Raw genomic sequence first — 20054 nt, forward strand, 5'->3', positions numbered from 1 at the left:
GAAGGGAATGGGTGAAGGAGGTTTGAAAGTAAACAGCGGAAACAGCACTTCTGTAGTGTTAAAGCACCGTACCAAAAACTGAGTGTTTAAACCTAAACTGTGTATTAATGTCTTCCAAGGTCCATGTACTTTTTTTCATTAATTTCTCTTGGATGTTCATTTTGGAATCCAGTTACCCAAACTGATGTCAATATTTTTGCCTTTTACCAGTTTTGCACAACTGGGCTGCAACAGTATCCTATGTGACAAAATAATATAAGATATCCATATTACTACTTCTGTGTGTTTGCCTTGAGGCTTGATTTGAAAATTTTACCCTTCCGTTGACCCATCCCTGGTCTTAAGTTGGAATTATAGTCAACTTGAACCTACTATTCAATCAATAATTGAGCTATTCTTCTAAGATGCATTCTGTTTAACACTGAAGGAAACTAACACAGCTTGACCCTTGTGAAGTGTTGTGAAGAGCTGCAGTCAAGTGGAGACTTCTTTTATTCTAGTTGGAGTATTTTGCTGCTATCTTTACCTTGAGCTGGGCAGAATTGTGAATAGCTACAAAAAATTTCCTTTATCTCTGTTGCTTCAACGTTAAGAGGCCTTACTGACACAATGACATTAAAATTGGATTGAGTCTGTAGCTAAACATTTAATTTTGATGCTTGCAATAACTTAAACTAAGATGATAATAGCTACCATTTACTGAGTATGTATTTTAACCAAGCACTGAACTTGAGAGCTTTCTATAGAGCATTATATTTACATACTTTTTCATTATTTATTGGCATTCCAAAAGACTATCCAGCCAATTGCTCCTATCAAGTCCACTACTCTTTCCTGCAGACTCTGCAATGGCAGAGCTATTGTAGCTTTTAAATATGTATTCAGCAGTGGGCTGGAACCAGCTCATACTGATTCAAGAGACTGTCTTTTCCCAACTCTACATTAAGTGACATCATACTGGTAGTTTCAGATGGCTAGGATGGGAGAATTTACACTACAGAAATCAGTAAGAGAGCCAGTTGCTAAACACATACCAACATACCGCTGTATGCAATCTTCATTCATTCTTCAAGAAGAAATTTTGTCATTGGGAGTATTTGACATGGCCCAGTTGTTATTGCTACGTTAGAGACAGTTTATAGTTAAGGCCTGATTCAGTTTAAAGAGATATCAAGCAAGAAATCAGGCTCAATAGTCACGTCACAGGTAGGTCTTCCGCCCTCCAGCTATCCCTGAATTTGTTTCATTTTATGAAAGAACCAAGTGAGGGAGCCATGGTCCTATGGGCATTCTGTCAATAACTTGGGAAGAGGATTTGGGGGAAGACCCTCTAATTCAAGGGTCAGCAAGCTAGAGCCTGTGTGCTAAATCTGCTGATTTTCTGGTTTTATAAGTAACATTTTATTGGAACACAGCCACGCCCATTTGTTTATGTGTTGTCTAAGGCTGATTTCACACCTCAACAGAAGTGCTGAGTGGTAGTGACACAGACGGTATGGTCCCCAAAGCCAAAAATATTTACTATCTATCCCTTTACAGATAAAGTATTCCATGAGTGGCTAGGGTAGGGATGCGTTTGGTATATGGATGATGCTTTATTTTGGATTTAGTTCATGTAAGAATGAGGTAGGAATAAGCTCCATTTCTTTGTTTTTCCTTAATCTGAGGAAGAGACCTGAAGAAATCTAAACTATGTGCTTAGTTTTATCCTCATGTACTCATGTAATTTCATCATGTAGAAGAATTGCATTCATTATGTCAGAGAAACGTTGTACAGGCTTCAAATAGGTTGGGCTGCCCCGATACTCTACCTGGATATTCTTATTCAATTATTCATTCATTCAACAAATGAATCCAATATTTATTAAAGCCCTAATAGGGACCAGTCTACTAGGTTTCGGGCACTAGGGATATACTCATAAATAATCCAGGCTCCTGTTCAGAAAGAGCTTATATTTTAGTGGGAACAGCATATAGGCATACACTTATTTGCTTGTTTTCTAACACAATATCAGGAAGTGATACATATTATGAAGAAAAAGCAGGAAAGGTGTCCAACAGTGAATGAGGTGCTTTTTAAGATGGTTAGGAAAGGTGTCTCTAAAAAGATCACATTTGAGCAGAGAGATCAGAATAAAGTAAAGAAGTGAGTCATGCAATTCCTGGTGAGAATGCAGTTCCTGGCAGAGAGAACACAAGGGCTAAAGTTGACTAGCAGGCATGGTTGGGAAAAGGCAAGGTGGAGAGAAAGGGGATGAGTCACGAGAGCTAATGCCGGTAAGGCAGACAGGGGCAAGGTCATATATGGCTTCACAAGCAAGGAATTTTGCTTGTTATTCTAATGACATGAAAACCACTAGCAAATTATGAGGAGGCTGCTGATTTGAAATAATTTACACTTTAGCACCCTCTCTTCTTTATGTAGTAGAGATGACTGTGGTTGATAAAGGAGAAGAACAATTATTATGAAGCGATTGCAACAGTGCAGGCAAGAAATGGCCTGAGTTTTTTGGGCTTAGACGTTACCTGAAACCATGAAAAGACAGTTAAAAGCATTTTTTCTTTTTTTAATCAAAAATGCTTGCAGACTTTCCAAGTCCTCATTATAATTGAATGCTAACTGAGTTCTTACCACATGGAACAGAGATTTGGGAAGAATTCATATATTCATTCAACACACACTGTTCTTTAATATGAAAACAACAGGTGCTATGTGTTTGAGATTAGAAGCTAAAAGAAGGTCAGTTCAGAAAATAATGCACAGCAATCAGTCCTCACACATCAGCTCCCCTTTTTACTTTTTAAAAACTCTTCCCATTCTGACCTCAGCCTCCTCCACTAAGTTCTCTGCAACCATGGGACAACTCTGGGGCCATGGCTACTCCTTGAGGCTGCTATCTTTGAGGTGCTCTTGTCATCTAGAGTTTGAGTATGAAAGGCACAGATTAAAATAGAAAACAATCTATGAGCGACATATGCACATATGTGCGTGCACACACATCTTAAGTCCAATATGCAGTTGCTGAATTTTCTAATCTTCCCTTTCATAAATTTCACCTATCACTATGAATGTGGTTAGGTGATTCTTCAGCCAATTACACTATGGAATTCCTTTAATTCATGTTTTAATTCTGGTAAACTCAACTCTCCCTATTTCTTTCTTATCCTTACATTTTAAGCTTCTAGGTGATATACACTAAAAATTTTAAACAGATTTCCTTGAAGGTCTTTCCCATTGTTTGACATAGAAAGGTATACCTTCTCTTACTAACTCTACAGCTGTGTTGCCATGGATATTGTGAATTCAATATCTGTTCCCAAAGTAATGTTTCTTTCTTTGTCTTAAACAAAGAGCAGTTAACTGATTGAAATCTTCCAAATACAACATGCAAAAGTAGCTGGTTTTCCAAACCAGGAAGACTTAAGCCCTGAGTGAACATTCTGGCATTCAGGAGACTGGTAGCTCTGTTCCTTGTCACATGGGTCGGTCTGAGACTCCAACGGAACCTTTCAATGTCAGCTATAGTTCAGGGCATATAAAAGTAGAGACAAGGGTGTGAATGAACTGGCAGACAGTTCTCAAAGCTAACAATAGAAGTAACCACCTAATATTCCTGAGCATAGAGGTTTTGAATTTAAATTCTGTGCATTCCTAATTGTAACAAAAGAAATTTCAGTGTGGCTTAAAAATTATTAGAGAGTCAAGGAAATAATATGACTATGAAAAGTTTCATGTAGTATATATAAAATAAATATATATCATGTTCTTGATATATTTTTAATTTTGAAAGTGCTCTATGTGTACAACTTAACCATATTTTCTTTAGTGTTACGCTGAAGATAAAAAATAAAATGGGGACTTGGTAATCCTCCCCAAGGTATGGGTGAGCGACAGTGGACTTCCTTTAACACATAAGCAATGCTTAGGAGTGTGCTAGGAAAGCTTGGAAGGGTTAAAGTTTTGTCTGTGACACTGAAATTGAGGCCAGCTGTAGGTCATATTCACGTCCCAGTCACAGGAAAATGAACCTGTGAGACAGAACCTAATTATCTGCTAAACCAAAAGCCAGTCTCAGTTCAATAACTTACGACAGAGCTAGCAGCCAGATATACTGTTACCATGGCAACTTTGGAAAAAGCTCCACTACAGTTGAGAATAAGGAGGAAGGGAAAGAGAGTGTAACCCTAAATGTGCTGTAGCCGTTTGATCTCCGACAAGTGGGTCCACCTAGGAAGCCGGGTTATTCTGTATGTCACTGCCATTGTCTCTTCGCTTTAATATCTGCTACAATTATTGAAAAGGAAAATGCAATTACAATGTCTTCTGGGCTTAAAAACTATTCCACTCTAACGGCTAAATGAAAATTAATTTTAAAGAGAAAAGTATAAACTCTCTCTTTCTCTTCCTTCATGCCACCCCTAAATACAGATAAAGCAGGACACAAAGGGTGAGAATTCTTGAATACTTTATCATTGTCATGAATGAAGGTTGTGCCCATGAAATTCACTGTCAACTCTATTTTCTTCTGCCTTGCAAATGCCAAGATATTTTGAGGAAAACCTTTCAGGAACTGAAGCAATAGTATTTGCTTTCCTAAGGGATCGAAGTAGAACTGGAGAATGGAAAAGACAAAATGTTTTTCTGTGAATTATGCCTAAACTTTCAAGTGAAATAATTGCCTGGGATATTAGGATAAGAAGGATCAAACATTAGAGAAAAGGAAAAGCCCTGTCAGGTTGGTCATTTTTCTTCAGTTCATCTTCGTAGTTCTTTCTGGAATACCACTGGAATTTCAATTTAGATGATGATATGGCTTTATGCACATAAAAACTTCAGAAACCAGTTACCACAAATACTCTGAAAACAGCATCTCACTAAAAATATTAGCAGATAAGAAACAAGAGCTTATCATACAGCCATATGCACTTTGAGGAATAATTCAGAAATATATTCCTCTATTTTTTTTTCATTCCCAACGGAGGCAAATCATGCTAAAGCTTGTCAGTTATAATTATTGGATTTCAACATATTTGACAATTTTGGTATGTCATTAATGATGTAATAAGACGCATGTGGCACATAATGTTATCACTTGGGGTTGCTATCCAGCTGTAATATCAAATTTGAATCATACAGATATCTGTGTATAAATATACAGATATAGCAGCATGTTTCTTTATGTATAACTCATAAACCCATTGGGTTTGGAATAAGGAGAGAAAGGAATATGGAGATGAATAATATCCTTTTCATATGCATGAATAACTTTGCAGTAATGCAAATGAGAAAACACAAAATGGAAAGTAGGTTTCTTCTAGCAGAAATATGACTAAGAACGTAGTCTGAAATTTGCCAATAAATTAGAGTCACTTATGATATCTCTGGATTTTCTTTAAGATGTCACATCTTTTAAAAACACTTTACCCTACCCTATTATATTATATATTCAGTATATAATTATGTAAATATGGAAATCCACAATTTCAGATTCTTTTAAACTGCCATGACGCATGAAAAGGAGCTTTAGGATTGTTGGACAAAAGGTGTGTTGAGGTGTGGGGGCAGAAGAGAAACACCAAAGGGCAAAATGAAATTTCTGATCAATTTTCAGGTAGAAGTAACCTAACCTCTGCTTATGACCCTAACTTAGTTTCAAGTAAATGAAGCCAGAAAGTATACCCCTGTCTAAGATAGATGTTTCTGAGATCAGATTATTAAAGGGCTTACAAAGATGCCAACTAAAACAATGAAGTCCAATACACTCTTTGGATCCTGTTACTCCTAATATAAGTTTTTCTCTTAATCTTTCCACTTACATAAACTAGTTAGGAAAGTAAATGAAGTAATTTTATCAGAATGTCATCTGAAAGAGCTATTGATTCAAAAGCTTTTACGTTTTAGCCTTATCACACGTGATTAGCTTGCAGATATGAGCTTAGTAATGATGCAAAGCACCAAATTTCACTGGATTCTCTGTTCCACATGAACTCTCAGGAAAGATATTAGAAGCACTAACAAAGAAATCACACTTGTTTTTCTCTTGGTGATTTTAGTCAACGATTTTGAAAAGATGTGCCATTACAGTCTTTCTGAACTGTTTCTTTAGCACCATCATCAATTTCCTACGGGCTTGTAGGTAGGTGTGTTTGTGTGTGTCTGTGCTTTGTATTTTTGTTTTTGTTTTGACTCTTGCTCTTTCACTTAAACTGGAGTACAGTGGCACGATCTTGGCTCACTACAATCTCTGCCTCCTGGGTTCAAGCGATTCTCCTGCCTCAGCCTCCCAAGTAGCTGCCATTATAAGGCATGTGCCACTACGCCCAGCTAATTTTTGTATTTTTAGTAGAGTCAGGTTTCGCCATGCTGGCCAGGCTGGTCTCTAACTCCTGACCTCAGGTGATCAGCCTGCCTCAGCCTCCCAAAGTGCTAGTATTCACAGGTGTGAGGTACCATACCAGGCTGCTTTGTTTATTTCTAATTATAATCCTAAAATATTAAGTGAGATCTGTGTGAAGCATATGCTCCAACCAGCATAAAGGTTGTGATATGTTCAATTAACATTAAACAAATACAATAAATTGTAGCTAAAACTAATTCTGCAACTTAAAATAATTCACTTGCCATACGGAAGGTATTTAATGTATTTGTTGTTGACTGAGTGAATGAATAAATGAGTCTATTTGCTAAGGACCAAGGACTTGATTATCTGCATAAAGACAAAGGAAGAAAAATTAAAGTCTGAATGAACCTTAGAAAAACAGAAAAGACTATGCCTTATGCTACTTTTGGATAAGCTATATAAAAAAAAAGATTCCAATTTTCAAGGTTTTTTAATTCACTCACTGAAAAGGAAAAAATCTAGAACAATAGTTATGACTATTATATCTACAATATTAAAATGGACTAGAATATTCTGGAATGTACGATAATTTAGTGTATAATAAGGGTGGAATTACATGTTTCTGATTTTCACTGCCTCCCCTAGAGGTTGCAAAACTAGAAGTGAAATAGGGAATATTTGCCTATATTCAATTATCTCTTCTCTCTCTAGGACATTAGGCTCTTTACTGACACCAGTCTAGAAAGTTTCATGGTGTTCTATGTGATGGATAACTACTTTCAGATCATATCCTAAAGTCTTCTCTATTTGATAGTTAACTATGATAAATTCTATGATCCAGGTCTCTAGGATTAGGCCAATATTTCTGTCCATGCACTTTAGAAATTAAAAGTAAAATCATTTGTTTCTTATTAGCCCATCTCTTCCAAACCAGATCAATTTGTTTAGAGTTCATTATACTCGCTATACGTTTAAAAAATAATCTAACAGGCACTTCAAAAATCTTCTGTTTATTCTATTCCTGATTGCTTCTTCCTTCCCATGAAAGAAATAAATGTCATAGATCAAATGAGCAGAGAAAAACAGAGCAACAGCCTAATGTGAGGAGGTAATTATTTTGGGTTAAGTTTTCCAGATATCATTCCACTATACAGTCAATCACTTGGCTCTGTTAATTCTACCTCCTAAATCTTTCTCTGATCCCTCTTTGCCTTTCTAATCCCACTGCCATCATCTTCATTCAGGCCATTATCATCTGTTCCAATTAATATCCCCAGGGAATCATTACATATAATTGTATGTAAGTGTATTTATCAACATAATACTGTTCATATTGGTGAAAAATAAGGTGGAAGTAAATTCAATGTACACTTGTGGACTGACTGGTTAAATAAATTAGTGTACCAAAAAATAACATAATAAGCATATAGTATTCACTTAGTATATAACAATTGAAAAACAAGTTACAAAAGATTTTTAAAATATCGAGTGCATGTATGTGATGAGGAAAGAGAACATATGAGTTTACATTGTATGATAATAGGAGATATTCTCTGGTGATTAGATTTAATAATTGTTTTTATTTTTCTATTTAGTCTGGAATTTTTCATTTTATAATTTTATAAAATGAACTTTTTGCTATCATTGATCCGTGAGACTTTGTTTCTTTTTCCCTTGTCCCTTCCCAGACTTTATTTTGTTAAAAACCTAGTTTCTTTAGACAATTTGAAAATATCTTAAATTGTTTTAAAATAGTTCAAGACTAGTAGGTTTAGAAACATTGGAATAGTAGGTTTAACTGCGTTTGCAACCAGTAATACTATCTTCCCAGTTGAACATGGAAGGGTTTTAATCTTTTCAGGATACGAATCACCTGAATAAGACAGGTGTTTAAAATGTTTCATAAAATATGTTATAAAGGAATTTGTACATTTTTCTAAGCAAAACATATTATTTAAGGAGAAAGTTGAGATAAAATATCCTTATATTATGGTTGGGTTCATTTATTATCAGATGCTACAAAATTGTTAATGTTCCTTATGACAGGTTGATAGTTTTTCTCCAATATCTACTCTTTTTTCTTCTGATTTTTAGCTGGGTAAATAACTACCTGGAATTAAGTCTGTATTTTCATGCACCTCTCAGCCCCAAAACTTTGTGTATCTTGTGATTAAGTTCTAAGGGCACAGTAGATTCTGTTTATAAAAGCTCCAAATTGTTTCCTTAAAAAGGAATGCAGTACCTTTATTTTTCTCCTTTCATTTCTACTAGAGCAACAAGATGGGAGCAATCTGATCCCTAACTTCAAAAGTGCTCAGCTATGTTTCTAGGAAAATGTTTTCCAAAGCTATGGAGTCATCTCTAAATTTTTCACTACTGCTTCAACATCTTTCTGTGGTGACACATTCATACCATGCCTAACATCAAAGTTCTATTAGCTGAAATACAAGTCCAAGGGTAAGTTAATGCTAATTCACAAAGGGAATATGATGATTCTAATTATTTTAGTATCAATAGCTAGAAAAACTTTATGAAATATTCTCTGCCATTTTTTCTTGCCACAAATTGCATCCCCATGCAATCTACTCTGTCATTAAATACTTCCAATTGTACATTCATGAAATTTCTCCCATTTACTTCATACTAAATGATCCCCGTAGTTCTTAATATTGGGCGACTTTAGTCTCCTTTGAAAATATTATACACATGATTAGATCATTTTATCCAGAAAAAAGGGACATACACTCAAAATACTACATGTAATCTCATAGGAACATAAAACTCCAAAAGTCTGGGGGCATGTGAAATTCTCATTAAGAAACCCTGGTTTATATTTTTGCTCTTCCTACACATGGCAATACTCTTTATTCTTATATAATAATCCTTTACATCTTCTCATTTCAGCATTCTCTACCCAACTGTTAATGTGTGTGTTAGCCAGTCATCTAGGCGCTTTTATAAAATACACCTGCACATTCTCTATACCACACCTAGTGAGTCAGAATTTATGGGGCAGGAAAAATGGTGTGTCTACATAAAGCTTGCTCAGTAGTTCTGACAGGTCCTCTGGATTGAAGCATTATGCCATATTGACTGGAAACAGATTAATCTTGCACCTTACAACCTTGCATCTGCCTCCAAATATTTAAAAGGTCCTCAGTGCCTACTGGATTGTAAAATTGCATGACCTCCAGGAGAGCCTCTCTGAACTCTATAGGAACTCCACAAACTCATTTCAGCTTACCTTTTATTAGGCGCTCAATTTCTACCTTTCCAACAAATGCACCTAACTTTGCAACAACATTCACTGCTAAACATAGCCCATCTTTCCTATTCCTGCACATTTGTATATACTGTATATTTTCCCAGAAACCCAAGCCCCTCCATCACTTTCTCAAGAAATCCTTCCTATCTAGGGATGAGCTAAATGTAGCCTCCACCAGGGAACTGTTCTTCATTTTCAATGACTAAAATAAATGTCATTTCTAGAATCCCAAAATATTGTGTTTCCAACTCCTTTGTAGATCAATCACATTCTGACTTGATAACTCTTTTGTTTTTTAAACAAATTCTCATAAGAACATAATATTTTGTCAAGAAAGAATTCTAACTTTATTTTGTATTTCCTCCTACCTAGCATAGGATCATGTTCTGTATAGATTATGAATGAATGGGTAGATGGATAGAAGAATGAATAAAAAGATTTAAGAGTTGGGAATCCAGTTTGTAACTGTCTGTAATTTCACTTGTTCATAGGGCTTTATAAAATAATGAATTTAACAATCAAAGTTTATCTGTTTAGAATTACGATTTGAGACAGAGTTGAGGACTAATAATGAAGATGAAAAGAAACCATCACAAGGCATTGAGGTAATCCCTTCACACTTAAAAAAGAGAGAGAGGTAATGTCCAAATTCTCCATTAATATTGTGTCTAGAAGACCCAAGGCTTTATTGAGCTTAGATAACTCTTGGAGAGGGATCAAGACAAAACACCAGGAAAGAAGAAATCTCTTCTACTCTATGCTTTTAAAGAAATTGTAGTATTCTTCTAAAGGAGAAAGATGTAACAGAATAAGTACATAAAAAATTTTAAACATTTAATGCAAAGCTCCTAAAAGCCCTAAAAAGAATTTCTTTTCATCATAGTAAAGTATCGAATTATTTCTATGTCACTTGGGTTGAATGGTCAAAAGTTCTGATGCAATTTAATGCAAGGTCCCACCTAACATAATTAAGTACTTAGTCATCCTTGGCTGTAGAATACTTAAAATTTAAAGCTTAAAACTTTCTCGTTATGACTAAGAAATAAAAGTGAAAATACTTTTCAAAAGATTTTAAGTTTCATTGAGACCTGCTTGATTGAAGTGTAAAATCACTTGTAATTGATAATATTTATTATTAATCAAAGGTTAATCTGGATATGCATGTACACAGCTTGCACTTTTAAATCAGAGAAGATTTTACAAAAGTTTTGCAAAACTACATTGGCTGCTATTGATTGCCATTTTAAAAACTTGCTTATTAGTATTTTTTCTTATATAAAATTTTAAAAATAAATTTTCTCATGTTAAGAATGAAGAAGGAATTATGACTATGGTTTTATAGCTTCAAAAAGGCATAATATAACACTCAAATAATCCTCTGATGATCATGAAAATCCCAAATAAGTCTCAAGAAGACACAAGACAAGGCTTGTAGTAGTAAGCCAAGATTTGTGAAATGAAATTGATTTCCATTCAAATCAGGTCTTTTACTCTTCTTGAAAATGTCAAGGTGTCAGCCTTGACCATTACGGGACTGTGATTTATAGTTGAGACAAAGCGATAGTACCAGCTGACTGTCTGGAGCCATGGTACAGTGTCTGGGAAGGCTGCCGATGACAGCCACCTCTTTTCTTAACCAATCAGCAAGGCTATGTAAGACCCGAGTCTTTTTTTCCTCTGTCTTGATAAGGGAATGATAAAATACTATCTGGAAGATTTACTTTGTGGGAAAAAAACAAGCATTGTGAAGGGAAGGAGGTATCATTTTTCCACAGAACAAATTGCAAATATTATTTATGGCAATCTATACTACAGCCCTTTAGAAATACATATTCATAATGAGACCATAAACAGATGTTCCAAATATGACAACTTATTTTAATATACTGGAAGCCACAGCATAATTTTGTAATTTGATTAATTAGTAAGAAGAATTGTGAATGTTAAAATACATATTCAAACTCTCTAAATTATATTTATGGCTTTGCTCATCTGCATCACAACAAAAGCACAAAATGTTTTGCATTAGAACCATTATTCATAGTAAATTAATCTTTTTATCATTGAGAAAGATTCCTAAATAGTAGTTCTTGACAGTAAAATGTTAAAAACCACCCAGGTCATACTATGATAAATAAAAGAGCAAAAAAGTAAAGGATAATAAATAAGAATCTAACATCCTTATTTTATAATTGTATCCATCATATACACATCATACACACACACATATGTATATATAATGCATATGTACGTGTATAATAGTAATAGAGGAAGAAATTACTTCATAAACAAAAATAAAAATTTCCAAGAATCAACACATAATTATTTCTAACGCTGGAGATAAAAGCGAGAATATAAAATTTGCTTTAAGAAAATGGCCTGAACATAAGGTAGCTAAGGATAGACACAATAGGCTACAGAAAAAAATCATCAGGCTGGGCGTGGTAGCTCACACTGTAATCCCAGCACTTTGGGAGGCTGAGGCGGGAGGATCATGAGGTCAGGAGTTCAAGGCCAGCCTGGCCAACATAATGAAACCCCATCTCTACTAAAAAAAAATACAAAAATTAGCCAGGTGTGGTGACTCATGCCTGTAGTCCCAGCAACTTGGAAAGCTGAGACAGGAGAATCGCTTGAACCCAGGAGGTGGAGGTTGGAATGAGTCAAGACCACACCATTGCACTCTAGCCTCAGTGACAGAATGAGACTCTGTCTCAAAAATAAATAAATAAATCATCATCTCTTCTTTACCAAACTAGTTCTAGTAATCCTAAATAATTTTTAATATTTCAAATTCCTAAATGAGACCAAATGCTGACTTTCATGGTATATATCATATATTAAATGCTTATGGAAAGCGTTAATAAAGGTAATTAATTTCATGACACTTAAGGCTGAGATTTGCTGCAGAAGATGTTTTATAGTTTCCATGCTGTACAGAGGACATTTGGCAGAATAAACTAATACTGGCTGCAGATTGATAGGTATCAGTAAGTTTACCAAGACATTTTCAAAAGCCTGTCAATCATTATTATACTCAGTGATGAAAAACTGTGCAGTGGTGGTTGTGTGTCCCATTACATTCCCACCTGCTTTAAATTCCTTTCACATTCTACCATTGACAGACCCTCACTCATCCTCATGACTTGGATAGGCTAGTCTTCTTTTGCTTCCCTACATTAGCCACCCAATCAGAGTAGCCCTTGTTTATTAAGTAAGTGGATCCACAGATGGCATGTCACCAAAACAGAGCCAATCCAAGATTTTCTGACAACTGAAACTGATGCTGGGGTAAAGGGAACCTTTTTGTTTGTTTGTTTTTTCCTGGATTCACAGGCTGTAGGATGTTGCATGATGCAAGTCTGGAGTGGTGGGTGGCCATCTTTGCTACCACACTGAGAAAGCTTACCTGAGAATGAAGTCAACACTGGAGAGAAAGAGAGAGAAATATCAGGTGAGAGGGAGAGGCAGAGCCAGCAGAGAGAACTTGGGGGAGGGTGTGAAGAATAGATGCATTAATGAATAAATATCTTATTTTAAGCTGACAAATTATACTTAGGAACTGATGAATTCCATGTGGGCTTCATTCTCAGGTAGACTCTTTCCACAATGGCAACAAAGATGGTCACTAGCAAGCCCACGCCTCCATTCTCCTTAAAATTTGCAATTCTTGAAGTCAAAGAAAAACCATCTTTTTTTCCAATATCTATGTTACTTTTAAAAGAAGACATTAAGGAAAGTCTGCATGAAATTTCATTCATCAGTAAAGACCACACTGGCCTTGAATAAACTTTATAAGCAGTTTTTATAAAGAAAATCAACATTGGGGTCAATAAAATATATTTTCTTATAAATGTGGGTATTCCTTATAGAAACACATGTCTTATAGATAGGTAAATAGTAGGCAAAGAGAATTTCCTGACTCAATCACTAAGAGATAAGGTAGGGATTACATTTTATATCTTAAATTTAGAAACACATAGTCCTATTATTTATTAGAAAATTGCTCTTTCAGAGTTACATAGAAAATATTTTAAATCATAGAGCTGAATAAAAGAAAATGAACTGGAAAGAATATACAAGTTGAACATTTTTCTTTCAAGGTAAGATAAGCATTTGTTATATGTCTAATTGCAAAAAAAAGAAAAAAAAAATTACCTCTTTGTCCCATGAATATATTTGGTTGTTTTTAGTCATTGCACTAGGTGGCCTTCACTAGAGAGCATCCCATGGAAAGAAAACACGTTTTCTTTAAACATAAGATACAATTCCTTTGAGATTCTATTAATCACTTTTCCTCTCTAATTGAAAAAGTCACCACATAGAGTACAAATTTCATTCTTCTAGATAGAACCTTAAAAGTTGACATTTCTTTGAACAATTGTTTCAGAAATCCTTTTTTAAGTACATTTTCATTTTCTGGCATGGCTTGAATTGAATTCTAAACTTTCGGCTGCTTGTCCTCTAAGCCCCTCTGGTGAATTTAAATAGGCTTCCCTATATATTTAGTACATTCAAGAATTCTTTGTCGAAGTGCCTATTCTGCTTTATTATTAGAGAGCTGCCTCGGAAGTACAGCAGCCAGTTTGTTTTCTGCCATTAATAAAGAGTCTTCCTTTTTTTTTTTTCCACTTCTTTGAAGAAGTTGAAAAGGCTCCATGTTGGGTGGAGGGGGGCCAGGAAGAGAGGGAGAAATGGAGGGAACTGACTGTGGTATAATCCCTCAACAAAACATGTTGTCTAAAGTAGAAACCTCGCCGAGGTTTACAAATGCCCAGGCTGGGCTTTAGTGTGATGTATAACAGAGTAATAAGTTAGCTACAGACTGGTCCCCCCACCCCTAAGACTAGGAAGTGTACTACCAGTAAGGCACTGCATTTCAAAATTCTACAAAATCAAATGCTTCCATTGGCCAGTGTTTCAATGCCACCCAAATATTTTCCTGAAGATATCCAGATGCTGTAAAAACAACCACAATGTATTTCTTATACTGCACTTGTATGTCTAGAACAAATACATAGAAGGATTTCAATAAGGACCTACCAATATGGATGTATAAACTACTAATGTTGACTCATGGCCTAGGGAAAGCTAATTCAAAGGCAAGGACAGAGGATTCCACAGAGTAGTCACTTGATGCTCACAAATCATCAGACACCTTTTGACAAAGAGGGAGAAACTTTTTAGAAAAGAGGGAAAGTTAAATCTGCCTACACAAAAGACCCCCAAAACACCTAAAAAACCTTATATGGCCATGACAAAACCTACAAGTTTTTATTCTCATTTACTTGACCTAACAGATATAGTCCATGATTATTTTTACACTTGTTTTGTTTAGGAATTAATTATTAAGATAACAGACTTAAAGTCACATTACTTATATCAGTAATGAAAAATTTAGTTCACCTTATCAGAAATTTTCACTTTTAAGTTGTCCATAAAATATGCATGAAATTAACTGTGTATATAACATGAAGCTATTTAATCTTAAATTTACTTAATCTCAATTAACTTCAAGTTCCACCTGCTTTCAAATTCCTACAAGTAAAATATTATATACAAGTTAATATTATTGGCTGATAATGTACTTCAACTCAGTAAGTTACATTTAGCATGCAGAGATGTGGGGAAAAGCAACATTTAATTAAAATTGAAGCTAGTTCATTGAAGAAATGGTGTGAATCATTTTATGAAGGTATCTCCAATTTTGTACTGTTTATACTAAATCTTTTTTAAAAATAAAGACATATAGGAAATATATATGTCACCTACTGTATTAGTTGGTTATTGAAAGATAAGAAAACTAAACGTGAAGATGATAGATAATAATGATACCTAAGTTTCTGCATACTAAATATGTTATTTCCAGAACTACACTAAAAGTCTATTTTTCAAATGTTTACAAAGGCCCAGGAATTTTTTTTAAACTTCTCTATATTAGAAACTCCATTTTCCTTATCCAAATGCAGTCTCTAAGGGATCAGTGGGATTTGAGTGCTAAGTTAAATGTCTAGTAAAAAATTAAACAAAAGAATCCAAGCAATCAAAATGATGCCTGCATTTGCTGCCTACAGAAATGTAGGCTGCATTGCATGTGTAAATGGCAAGAAAATTTGGGTGTTAGCTAACCCTTTATATACTGCTTTTCTGAAGACCCATCCAAACATGACAGCTTGTAAAATCGTTTACATATTTAGGGTGTATTAGGCCAAGCCTAGGCACATGTAACAGCATGCCCATTTGAAGAGGAGTTTAAGGCAGAACACACCCTTTCTAATTTCATTAGTAATTAACTTGTACTATAATTCCCCTGAGATACTTATTTCTCTTCAAGACATTATTAATGTAGCCTAATGCTTAAATGATTTAAGAAAATCTCTACACCTCTTCTGTAGCTCCACTGGAATACTAAAATGTTTGGGACTTTTATACTAAAAAAGATATTGATCCCATAAACTCTGAAATGAAATAAAATCATATTCAGATATGGCAAAATTCCAGAGTGGCTTCCTGGATGGATACTAAAAGCCTCTAAAAAATGCTATTTTGGAAAATTGATGTTTTCCTTAAAGAGATTAAAAGTTAAAAACATGCTTATCACAATATTATCAGAGCAATACAAAAAGACAAAAGAAAAATACTTCATTGGTCTTTGGTAGATATTTAAGTTGAGTGATGATTTTTTTGCTAAAAAAAGGAAGTTGAAGTTGACAGTAAATTAACAAACAATATGGAAAAGAAAACGAATCAGGCAGGGTTAGTATATTTATGTAAAACAATGATTTGCTATTTCAAAATTAAAATGTACAAATAAGCTGGTATCAGAAAGGAGATGATTCCTCATTTCCACCGCATTGAGCAAGCTCACATCGGCAGCAGACAGCCCTTAATATATGCGTCTGGCTCAGGCTGGTCTCCCTACCAGGAAGCCATCGAATTGTTAATATCATTGCTTTTTTTGTATGCAACACACATGATTTTCTCGCTCTTTGTTGTAGATCTCTCCTTTTATTTTAAGCTTAGTATGATCTGATTTTCCAAATCACATCATAAAGCCCTAAAACAATATTATTCTGTGACAGCGGAGACAGACATGCAGAAAAAGTGGCATCTGTCTATGCACATACAGCATAAAGTAGCTTATATAAACAAAGTCACCCACTTAAATCTCTACACACCTTTATGAAGTAAGAGAAGAGCTTTATCAATGAGGCTCTCAAAAGACAGTTATCATAGGGGGGTTACATAGAGAAGTTCCAATCATGTAGGATTATCAGTAAAAAAAATTTTATATGTTTATGGTGAAAATGAACAAACACCATTGCATTCTCAATTCAGCTTTGGTATATTTCTTTTATGAGACAGAAGTTAATATAAAGTGTGGTTCCTGAATATGATAACATTAAAACATTTTCACATTTCAATAACCTATATCTGATATCACTATAGCCAATAAACATCTACCTCTTACATTGTTTTGGAGTTAAACTGATGGAAACTGTTACAGATATTATTTATGAGCATGTTAAAACAGGTGTCAGTAAACACATACTTGTATGTGATATTATTTTATATAAGAAGTACTTTTAAATTCGTTGTGTGAACATTGCTATTAAACGTAATCAAGTTTCTGTGTACATGTAGTTACACATGCATAGATTTCTTTGTATTAAGAAACTTATGGTTTTAAAAAATGCTCAATTCCAGCAAGAATGAGGTCAAAATTAGTAAAAGATAAATACAACCAAAACTCTTTACTGTTTTTATTGCCTTTTTTCATTTGGAGCTTTAAAACTTGTATTTATACATACCACATACACACACCTAAAATTTCAGAACTTCTAGATAAATGAAGTAGATGATATAAATAAAGAATCTGAATAGGTACAGTGTCCATACATGCTTAAACATACTCTGCATGCTTTATATAGATGCATGTTTATGATATTATATTAATTTTTAATAACTATGACTAATAGATGATTTATATTCTGTAATATTTCAAGGTGTTATAAGAAATTTTTTAAAATGTGAACAATGATTCCATATAGTATTCTAAAACACATTCATAAATTTATTTTAACAATGCAGAAAACACATAATTTATGGCACCCATCTAAGGCAATAGTTAAAAGAATGAAGCGACTTTGTTGCTTCTATTATGGAAAGTCTGTCATCTCCATTTTGAATCTTGGTATTTGTAATATTACTGTAAAATTTTAAAATAGATTTAGTATACTGATTCCATTTCCATGAAAGACATATCTGATGTGGCAATGGCTATTAAATGTTCAAATGTGACATATTACTTATGGTTGGAATAGTAACCTCTGATAAAACTGAAATTCTTATAAAACTAAAACTATGCAGTTCATATACAGTTGCTAGTCAAAGCAGTTTGACTTCCTAGGTGGCGTTTACTGTTTTATCTCACATAGGTCCATGATATGTACACAGTAAACTGTAAAAACTAAAATATGCCATATTTTCCCATATGATTGATGAAACTTTCACTCTTAGACTCTCATAATAAGGTAATTGTCAGAATTGTTAAGACATATAAAGTACGTTGTTTGGATAGAAGACTCAGGAAAACCCTGGCACTAAGTATACAGTATAAAGCAGCATTCTTCTTAAATCGGTAGTAAAGTCTAATAGGGTCAATAAAGAAGATTGTAAATCATGTTATTTCTAGGCCTCAAGCATGATTATAGCTGTATATGACATAGGTTAAGCCATAGCTATATGGAGACATACAGAATTTATTTCAGTAGCTAATGTATAGATTTCAATGCATATGAAAAAAAGTTATAAATATAATTCCCTTTCTTGATTAACTTAAGAGATATCCTCTTACACTAGCCACCTTAAAATGCACCAAAAGCAGCATTTTATAACACTTGTATTGTAATTTTGCTTCTTACACAGATTTCTTACATTGCTTTTGTATGACTGTTATAATACAAATGCTATTTCAGTGCAACTGTGCAATCACTTTAGAGTACAGTTTCTGACAATTGTATTTTTGGGGGTGGGTCATGGTGAAAACATTGCTGATGATAAAGGAAAGCATTGTTCTTTTCTCCTAGGCAGAATCTATGTATGTTCTTTTGTTCTGGTGGTAACTGCAGACAATCAATAAGGTCCAAAGCTGCTGGTTCCCCTCCGCCTAGGTCCCAAGAGCCTGACTTGTGATGTTACTAAAATACCTCACAAGTTAGGGTCTCAGGGACTAGGAAAAGTCTGGTTTGATGCAGTAGAATTCTTCTTCCAGAAATAAGGATAGCTCAGAAATTACAGTTGGGTTCACTTAGGCTTTTACCTCTAAATACTATTTAAAACACATAAGTAGAAATATATATGATATATAAAAGTTAGGATGAGCTGAGTAATCACGACGACCATTTACAGACTAATTCCAGACCTTAAAATAATGAAGAATATGAGAAACAATGCAGACAATGAACAGTTAAGAGTCATTCCATTAGATCCAAAGAAAGAGACTAAAAATGGGTTAAAAATTGATTTGTACAGCAACACCATAGCCTCTATTACATTAAAGAAGGATTATATGCCAGTTAATGGGACCCTAATTGAAATTTTGCTTCTCATTACATTGCTATACAGCACAACTGTTAAGGTGGGCCCAGGACATATAACACTTTAAATCGGATTAAAATATATACCGTTGCAGTTAAGAGCAAAACAAAAACTTTTCTGCATGTCATAATTTAATACCTCTGAAGCTTGATTTTTCTCTTTGAATCTCCACACTATTCAGACAGCAAATATTTCCACGCATACTCTGTAGTTATTTGAGCAATGCCACTTAATAAACATGTAATTTAAAATGCTGGCAGCATCATAAAAAAAAAAAAAAACATGATTCTACTTCTTGAATAATTGAATTATAAAGCTCAGTACTTTTGAAAATACACAACCCCAATCCTGTATATTCACTGAATTTCCTCCGATCTTTTAGCCTTGTTTGTGGTTCGAGAACAGAATTTGTACTTTAGGAATTATCCAAGGTTTAGTAGCATAGAACGCAGGGTAAAACAATCGGACCAGCCATAACATAAAAGTCCTGGCCACAGAAGTGGAATCTGGTTCTTCTGAGGTAGTTGATCTTAAAAGGGAAAAGAGGAGGAAAAAAAAAAATTGAAAGAATTAGAACGTTTTCCTGTAGAACAGGTGAATCATCCATTTCCAAGTAAGCTGCAAGGAAAGCTATGCTGCACAAAATATTTGCTAACTGGCCCCCCTCCTCCACCCTAGTACCACACCCCTTTCAACCACCACCCCCCACCCCCTGTCCAGATCTTTACTCTGCCTTGTAAGACTTTAAATATTCTGCTCCATGATGTAATGCATCATTATATAAGATCTCTTTCTGTTTATCGTTTGATTTCCCATACTGAATCACTTATGGCTTAAAATAAATAGTT

General features: G+C 34.5%; 1 long non-coding RNA gene across 2 annotated transcripts in view; it reads right to left on the reverse strand.

Annotated features, from left to right (window-relative positions):
• Positions 1–626: 626 nt before the first annotated feature.
• Positions 627–20054, reverse strand: part of LOC108312007 — a 19853-nt gene continuing 425 nt past the window's right edge. The window contains exons 2-5 of one of the 2 annotated variants that reach the window (XR_005202038.1): positions 19345–19735; positions 14650–14764; positions 13016–13033; positions 627–2918 (exon numbers count right to left, since the gene is read on the reverse strand). This is a non-coding gene — a long non-coding RNA (uncharacterized LOC108312007). Of the gene's footprint in view, positions 2919–12302; positions 13034–14649; positions 14765–19344; positions 19736–20054 lie in introns of those variants that run through there. The other variant, XR_005202036.1, reaches the window with a different exon arrangement.

The sequence above is a fragment of the Cebus imitator genome, unplaced genomic scaffold (assembly GCF_001604975.1).
Source record: "Cebus imitator isolate Cc_AM_T3 unplaced genomic scaffold, Cebus_imitator-1.0 Scaffold7, whole genome shotgun sequence".
In the NCBI taxonomy this organism is placed as follows: Eukaryota; Metazoa; Chordata; class Mammalia; order Primates; family Cebidae; genus Cebus; species Cebus imitator.